The 7861-nt window shown below is 45.5% G+C and overlaps 1 long non-coding RNA gene across 2 annotated transcripts; it reads right to left on the reverse strand.

The window, feature by feature from the left end:
* Window positions 1-1888: 1888 nt before the first annotated feature.
* Window positions 1889-7634, reverse strand: LOC147272211 (uncharacterized). Of its 2 annotated transcripts, none has more exons than XR_015116322.1 (4): window positions 7174-7634; window positions 5543-5716; window positions 4102-4275; window positions 1889-3658 (listed from the first exon to the last, which is right to left on the reverse strand). It is a non-coding gene; the product is annotated as an uncharacterized LOC147272211 (long non-coding RNA). The 2 variants fall into 2 exon arrangements; XR_015116318.1 differs by having other exon boundaries at window positions 6024-7634.
* Between the last annotated feature and the right edge of the window lie 227 nt (window positions 7635-7861).

A 7861-nucleotide genomic window follows, 5' to 3' on the forward strand; every position in this document is an offset into this window, starting at 1 on the left:
CTCCAACAAAAGAGACTATACACAATGACTCAAGAACACAGGACTCTGTGGTCTCAGCTTGAGATGCAGAGGGTCCACCAAGACCACCAGACACCTCAGCCCCCCCAGGATCCTGCCCCCCTCTGCTCCAACTCAGCCCTCCATTCATAACTGACTTTGTCTCAGTCTCTTCACAATGCCAGTCACTGAAACACTGACAATGTGATGGGGCTTCCTGTCTTTACTGCATTTTCTTCAAGGCTCACAACTGCTACTTCCTACAGTCGTCTCTACTATGTACTTGTACTACCAGTTGTTATGAGCATCTGTGGATTTCTAAATATTCCAGTCCTCAGTTTGCAACTGTATAGTGATGATGGGTCAGTTTAGAGCTGTCAATCAATGTTAATAATTGATCTTAGCATCTGGAGATTATTTTAGGAACACAAATACTTTTACTTCATTCTGAGGATGAGCAGACGTTCAATATAATTCTCATTTCCTGGTCAAAGACTCCTGCTAGTCAGAGAGGATCTGGGCTGGATTGGAAAGCTTCAGAGAGGGAAACCTTCACTCTGGACTGGACTGAGAACGGAGCAGCCTCAGCTTCCTGGAGCCTGACTTGCCTCTGTGGTCTAAGGTTGTGTGGGCTGACATCACAGTGAAACTACTGAGATCACAGAGCCTTTGAGATCACAGGCTGACTTCCTTTTTATCCCTAAAATGAAGAATAAAAATGTTGTGTCTGTGTTTGTGTTGCTGCATCAGTAAAACAGTGACTCTGACAGAGGGGGTGTAGCTCAGTGGTAGATCGCTCAATGCTTGAACTCAATGCTGAATCCCTCGTCGTCATCACTGAGCTGCAGAATTGGTCCATGCAGGAGGCTGAGCAGGTCTTCCTCTCTGGTCCAGTGTCTCAGCACAGGTCAGAGTAGAGAATTAAAACATGAGCACAAATCTTTATCAGCTATTTACTGATATCAGTGACTACCTTCAAGTAAGAGTGTTAGTGAATGGACCCTTTTTAAAGTTTATGTTATAATGTTTGAAAAATGATGCTCACAAAATCACAATAAAAGTGTTTGTGGTAAAATGATTCCAGTGGATTTTATTACCATTTTAAAAGTTCAAGCGTATTTTGATGACATTGTTTGATGTCATGACTCACAGTTACTTTAGCAGGACCATCGGGACATGAAATCTTCCTCATCATCCCATATCGACCCTCAACCCCTCACACAGAACCAGGAGCCCTCAACTGAAGGAACCTTTAAAACTGAGAAGTTGGACAGGAAGCAGTATTTTGGTGGAACGAACCTTTAAAACTATAAATTAGAAAGTATTTTGGTGGAACGAACCTTTAAAACTATAAATTAGAAAGTATTTTGGTGGAACAAACCTTTAAAACTATAAATTAGAAAGTATTTTGGTGGAACGAACCTTTAAAACTATAAATTAGAAAGTATTTTGGTGGAACGAACCTTTAAAACTATAAATTAGAAAGTATTTTGTGGAATTGGAAGAAACCATTTATACTATAGTTAGAAACGAAAGGACAGGAAGTAGTATTTTGGTGGAATAAACCTTTTATACTATAGTTAGAAAGGAGTATTTTGCTGTCATCTAATTCGATAGGTGGCGCTGTCACCAAAAAGCTAAAGTCCGCGGGAAAGCCGCGATTGGCTTTCCCATCCATCAATCGAACTGATCAATCAGCTTATCTACAGCTGCTCCGCATCAGCTGATCAAATCCCTCACTTCTGATTGACCCCTCTCAACTTAAATGTCACCCGGCCTCAACGACCGCTCTGCTAGCTTCTGGCTATGCTGCTCTGCCTGCTGCTATCTGCTGCCATTTCCTGTACAATTGCTCCTGCTCACAACTTGCTACCCTCCACCTCCCCAGCTCCACCTTGTCGTGTATACATGGCATAGTTCATTCCATGTCATGTTGCTGCTCTGTTCACGGGGGTATGTTTGCTCTTCCAGTCTTAAACTGGGAGAACCTTCCCTCATGCTGCTGGTCCCCTGTTTCATGGTGCTCATGAAAAATTCTCAGGGGACTCCTCTGAACAGAGCCGTACCACCAGTTTGTGCTAGAATAAACAATCAAGCACATTATCATCCCATTGTTTCTTGACGTGAATGGACCTGACAGAACTTGTGTTCCTCAATAAAAATGCAGAAATGAATCACTTTTTAGTCTTTTATTTTATATGATTCAACACTTAAGTTCACAAAATTCCATAGAGAAGTTGAAAATTTCAGTTCTGAATTGTTTTATAGACAAATTTGCTCCATTTTACACAGCGACTCATTTCAGCATTTACACAAACAAATTGAACAAATGAAATTCTGCAATGATGAGATGATATTTGAAGGAAAGGATGAGCGATTAAATGTTATTTCACAGGCTGATGTTGGGTTAGCAGTATGGAAGCTTTTCCATCTTTTTTCAGTTTGTTTATCTGCAATGATTGAGAGCTCCTGCAGGGGTCGCTATTGAGTGGCCAACACAGTGTCAAAACAGTGCCGACACAGTTAGTGTAGTGTGTCAGTTCACTCCTTAAGGGATCATCATCCAATCACTACCTTGCAGTCCTCATCCATGCTGAGGAGGACAGACCTGAATCCTGTCTCCCTTTAACATCACATGGAGTTTGGTACTCTTTCAAGATGAACCTCACTTCTGACTTCCTTTGCTCAACGGTTCAAGGAGTTGGGAGTCCTCATCTATTTAATTCTAACATGGATAGAAAAGAGAACGTCTGCTGGCCCAAGGGATTCGTTTCAGCTCAGCTTCAACAACCTTTGACAACCTGAGTTCTTGGGAATCAAACATCTGTTTCATTTTAACGTCGTTGTAAAGTCTATAAAAAAGTTCATGTCAAGAAGTTCTCTTTGAATGCAGCAGAAACCTTCATCAGGAGGGTTACCAGGGTCAGGGGTCAGCAGGAATACAAACAAGAGACAATCAGGAACAACCTTCATCAGGAGGGTTACCAGGGTCAGAGGTCAGCAGGAATACAAACAAGAGACAATCAGGAACAACCTTCATCAGGTGGGTTACCAGGGTCAGGGGTCAGCAGGAATACAAACAAGAGACAATCAGGAACAACCTTCATCAGGAGGGTTACCAGGGTCAGGGGTCAGCAGGAATACAAACATGAGACAATCAGGAACAACCTTCATCAGGAGGGTTACCAGGGTCAGGGGTCAGCAGGAATACAAACAAGAGACAATCAGGAACAACCTTCATCAGGAGGGTTACCAGGGTCAGGGGTCAGCAGGAATACAAACAAGAGACAATCAGGAACAACCTTCATCAGGAGGGTTACCAGGGTCAGGGGTCAGCAGGAATACAAACATGAGACAATCAGGAACAACCTTCATCAGGAGGGTTACCAGGGTCAGGGGTCAGCAGGAATACAAACATGAGACAATCAGGAACAACCTTCATCTGGAAAAGCTGAGAAAGCCTGAATCTTGAAGCTGTCTGGGGAACTGAGCCTCAGGGAATCAACCTCCGCTGGTTGGGCTCAGAAGCTGTACAGAGAAACTCAACACTCCTTTTCTGGGCAGGGAGAGACCAGCAAGGATGCACTCAAGTAGCTCGTCCTTCAGGAGACAAACTCCACATGTGAAGCACCTTCAAGTCCATCAGGCTGGTGTCTAGAGCCTGGAGGAAAGACATCAAAAAGACGTGGTGGGTATGAGCCTCAGCAGGAAGCAAACGCTCAGCATAGTGGGACAGTTTAAAGACACAGGAGGTCTGATGGAGGCCTCAGGCACCACCTTGCAGGAAGTCCCTCTGCACCCACATTTCAGGGAAATTGTCTTTACAAACTGCAGTGAACTTTAGATGTGCTGCTTTATAGTATTTCACTGTAACAGTTATGAATGAAACAAACTAAAAATAATCAGTATTTTGTGAAACTGTCCATCATGTCTGAAATATTTTGATGTCACTTTGGGGCCCAACATCTCCCTGAGGGCCTCCTCCAGTTGGTCTAACGTCTGATCAAACACCAGAGAACAAAGCAAATATGACTGAATCAGTTCTGAGGAAGTTCTGGGGAGAACCTTTATTGTTGTTCTGAAGCTCTGCTTCTATGTTCCTACCTGAGAGTCTCCAGCCTCCAGTGAGGATCCTTCAGTCCAGCAGACAGCAGCTCCACTCCTGGGCCTCCTGGATGATTGAACCTCAGGTGCAGCTCTCTCAGGTGGGAGGGGTTGGAGCTCAGAGACGAGGCCAGAGAAGTAAAACCTTCCTCTCTGATCCCACAACCTAAAAGGCTGCAGTTAAGAGAACAGAGTTAATTCACTGTTCTACCAAATCCTGGAACCTGAACCTCTCAGATGTTGATGGTCTTCACTCCAAGTTAGTGAGGTTTTTATAGTTGCTTTTGCAGTGCCAGGCTAAAGGCTGTGGTCCAACTGCACCGTCACAGTGACAGTTTCCTCGGGAACAAAGCTACCAGGCCTCAGTAATCTACTACCAGCAGGATATTCCAGAGGAACTGTTGACAAACAGCTGGATTCTGTCCATCTGCTCTCACTGCTTCCCACACCAGCAGCTGCTTTGTCAAGTTCCTCTGGTCTTCACCAACAAATGGAACACTTCCTCCTCCAGTCTTTGTTCTGACTTCTCTCTGGTGACCTGCTTTGATCAGTGAGGTTTCTGCTGTTTCACTGTCATGACAGCGTACAGGTTGTTGAGTCCCGTCACTCACGACAGGAGTTCACCTTCTCACTACCCTCTGATAAAACGCTTCTTTCTCCATTACTAGAGAATCTATCACACATTCATAGTTAAGGATGAACCACAGGAACAAGCTCCTCCTCCACTGTGTTACCATGGTGACGAGTCCCCACCCACATCAAAGAGAGACGTGTTCAACCAGAAGTGCTTGGAGCCGCTGCACGAAGCAGGCAGACACCTCTGGGTGGCTGGAGCCTTTTTATGGAGGCGGCAGCAAATGCTGCTGTTCCCTGGAAACAACTGGAAATCCAGGCTGGAGGTCAGGAAAACAACACATTGGACTCAGGCACTCGTGCTGAAGTTGACCATCACTTCTTGAGTGACGTCCCACTGCTACATGGTGACCACTGAGGGAGGTTTGGAAGGTGACTATTCATAAAGAACAGATTCACAGCAGTAGTTGACAGGCATTCCTGCTGTTGCCATAGCAACCAACCTGCCTCCGTGATGTGGCTCATCACTGTATAAGTGTCAGGTGACCTGAGGTTGGAGAAAGGGCTGGTAGCTCTGCTTCCACTGTAGGAGATCACGACGACGCTGACCGACACTTCTGAGCGTTTGAAATTCCTCCAAATGTCAGACGGCCGGTTGCTCACTGATCAGGCTACGATCGACCCTCCAGAATAAAACTGACCTTCATGTGGCTTGAACATCGGCTCAAATCTCTTCATTAAGAACATGTTTTGTTGTCACATGACCTTTGAACCCCAAAATCTAACCAATTCATCATGAACGTTTGAGTCAAAGTAAAGAAATTGTGGGTGGAGTGGAGGCCTGCTAAGATGAGAGCTGGACTCTGACCTGAGAGTTTCCAGGTGACAGTGTGGATCCTCCAGTCCAGCACACAGCAGCTCCACTCCTGAATCCTGCAGCAGGTTCAGGCTCAGGTCCAGTTGTCTCAGACTGGAGGACTGAGAGCTGAGAACTGAAGACAGAACTGAACAACTTCTCTCTGAGAGCTTACAGCCCCTCAGCCTGAAGAAGAAATGGAAACATGAGCAAACATGGCGTCAACACCAACTTATCAATGATGAAATCTCTTCTCATCTCTGGTTCAGGATCAGCTTTGATATGTGGACGTTTGGAGTTGAAGCCTCATTTGCATATTTAAACAGGTTGATAGGGAACCTTCAAGAACTTTGATAGAACATTCAAATGTCATGGTGGGAAAATGAAGTCATCATTGATCCTGAAGATGTCACTAAGAGGCCTTTAGTGCTGGATGATGATGTCACAGTCAAGTTGACCTTGGGGATATTAATTGTCATGATTTCATGCTCACAGACGTTTGAGAGTCTCTTGTTTCTTCAGAGTGAATCATTGACTTCTCTCTCCTCTTGCTGTCAGTCTTAATAGCAGGCGTGCCAGCACTCCATGTTTCCTGAGATCTGATCACTGGAACCACATTCAGAGGTGGTCTGGTCCACATGGGGCCACATTCTCTCAGTGGTTTGTCCACCAATGAGTCCTGGGCCCCAGTGAAGGATCAGCTGATGTCCTCTGTTGAAGCAGAAAGACCATCGCTGAGCGAACGGCGGCGTATTATGACACCGTCTGATCACGTGACAGCTCACTGAGAGAGATTCTTCTGACGGCTCTGAGGACAACATGACCTCATGGGGTTGTGTCTCAATCACAGGTCACGTTTCAGGACGTTTGGCTGCCGTGTCCACTCATTCTCTGCTCTCTGTGTCTCTCTCCCACTATCAGATCCAGGTGTGGAACCACTCATCCAGAGATCGATGAACCACTTTCTAACCCTACCATTCACATGCATCCATCTGTGCTCAGCAAACTGGCGTTCTGATGGACACGCAGAGGAGAGAGAGACATTTTCCTGCCATGGTTTTGGAGAGTGCATGTCAACACTTTGGCTTTTAGAAAGACGGAGGAGGTTTCAATCAGTCAGTGGCTGTTTGGAGAATGTAAATGTGGAATAAAACACAACGGCAACACCACTGATCTGTTCAACCACCTCCTGAGGCGCCACACCTGGGCCGGCCAGGACCGCCCTCATGAACCTGAACAGAGCTTTGGTGCACTTTATTGTTGTGCTGTGATGCTGCAACATGCAAAGCACTGATAATTCAAACAAAAGGTAGACATTTGCCATGAACTGTTGTGTTCTTGTTTCTGTCCATTATTTTAAACCTGATTCCCTACAGCAAACAGCAGAGATCTGGGACTCCTCCCTGAACTCTCTAGTAGCCTGGTATTCATGGCACAGTTGGACAGTTCAGTTGAAGTCTGGCAAAAAGTGACTGAATCACTTTAGAGACCCCGAATTGAATCGACTCCAATCGTTCTAAATGAATCAAAGCTGCAGTCATGAATCGTGATTCAAATCAAATCTTTGTTAAGGTGAATCATTCCAACCACATAAGATCCATCCAGGTGACGCTCAGTGGGGGAGGCAGGTTTCTGCTACTGACCTGAGAGTTTCCAGGTGACAGTGGGGATCCTCCAGTCCAGCACCCAGCAGCTCCACTCCTGAATCCTGCAGCAGGTTCAGGCTCAGGTCCAGTTGTCTCAGACTGGAGGACTGAGAGCTGAGAACTGAAGACAGAACTGAACAACTTCTCTCTGAGAGCTTACACTTCACCAGCCTGAAGAAGAAATGGAAACATGAGCAAACATGGCGTCAACACCAACTCATCAATGATGAAATCTGTTCTCATCTCTGGTTCAGGATCAGCTTTGATATGTGGACGTTTGGAGTTGATGCCTCATTTGCATATTTAAACAGGTTGATAGGGAACCTTCAAGAACTTTGATAGAACATTGAAATGTCATGGTGGGAAAATGAAGTCATCATTGATCCTGAAGATGTCACTAAGAGGCCTTCAGTGATGGATGATGATGTCACAGTCAAGTTGACCTTTGACCTTTAGGATCCGTGTCATCAGTCAGAACTGGGCAGTCCCAGTCCTGAGCAGAACCAGAAGCAGAGCCACATTTCATGGTTCTAAGTGTCTCCACTGGTTGTCTTCCAGTGTGCACATTGATGGTCCTGTTGTGGGCTTGTTGTTCAAGCACTTCCTGGTCTCAACCAGCATGTCTACTGGTCTTCAGTGGATGAACCAGTGCAGCCCCTCAGCTCCTCCTAGGAGTTTAGTCGCT

The sequence above is a fragment of the Aulostomus chinensis genome, chromosome 1 (assembly GCF_037954235.1).
Source record: "Aulostomus chinensis isolate RoL2024-O1b breed Wild chromosome 1, RoL_Achi_v1.0, whole genome shotgun sequence".
Classification (NCBI taxonomy): Eukaryota; Metazoa; Chordata; class Actinopteri; order Syngnathiformes; family Aulostomidae; genus Aulostomus; species Aulostomus chinensis.